The sequence below is a fragment of the Elephantulus edwardii genome, unplaced genomic scaffold (assembly GCF_000299155.1).
Source record: "Elephantulus edwardii isolate Elephantulus edwardi_28Jun2011 unplaced genomic scaffold, EleEdw1.0 scaffold00277, whole genome shotgun sequence".
NCBI classification, from domain to species: Eukaryota; Metazoa; Chordata; class Mammalia; order Macroscelidea; family Macroscelididae; genus Elephantulus; species Elephantulus edwardii.
In genome coordinates, this window is record NW_006400027.1 from 1,592,688 (window position 1) to 1,593,547 (window position 860).

The following is an 860-nucleotide window of genomic DNA, read 5'->3' on the forward strand; positions in this document are numbered from 1 at the left end:
GGAAGCTTGAAAGCGGAAGCCAACTCAGATAGGCAATGGACAGGCGTTTTTAACAGGTACCCGGTATTTACGGTTTGAACAATCCCTTGGAAACTCTGACAAGCATGCTCCTGGGCGGAAGGGAAGCTTGGAAGTGGCAGCCACCTCAGATAAGCGACAGACAGGCATTTTTCACAGGTACCCGGGCTTCCCCTGCAACAAACCTTTAGAAACTCTGACAAGCATTCTCCTGGATGGAAGGGAAGCTTGAAAGCGGCAGCCACCTCAGATAAGCAACGTACAGCCATTTATTCATGGGTACCCGGGATTTCCGGCGGGAACAAATCCATGAAAACTCTGAGAAGCGTGCTCCTGGGCGGAAGGGAAGCTTAAAATCAGCAGCCACCTCAGATAAGAACCGGACAGGCATTTTTTCACAGGTACCCGGAATTTCCGGCGGGAATAAATCCATGAAAACTCTGAGAAGCCTGCTCCTGGGCGGAAGGGAAGCTTAAAATTGGCAGCCACCTCAGATAAGCAAAGGACAGGAATTTTTTCTCAGGTACCCGGGATTTCCGGCGGGAACAAACCCTTGGGAACTCTGACAAGCGTGCTCCTGGGTGGAAGGGAAGCTTGAAAGCGGCAGCCACCTCAGATAAGCAATGGACAGGTGTTTTTCACTGGTACCCGGGATTTCTGGCTGGAACAAACCCTTGGAAACTCTGTCAAGCGTGCTCCTGGGCGGAAGGGAATCTTGAAAGCCACAGCCACCTCATATCAGCAACAGACAGGCATTTTTACAAACTTACCCCGGATTTCCGGCAGGAACAAAACCTTGGAAACTTTGACAAGCGTGCTACTGGGTAGAAGGGAAGCTTGAA

General features: G+C 50.8%; 1 pseudogene; it reads left to right on the forward strand.

Moving 5' to 3' along the window:
- The first annotated feature begins 293 nt into the window (after nt 1–293).
- LOC102862244 overlaps nt 294–860 on the forward strand; it is a 73,109-nt pseudogene continuing 72,542 nt past the window's right edge.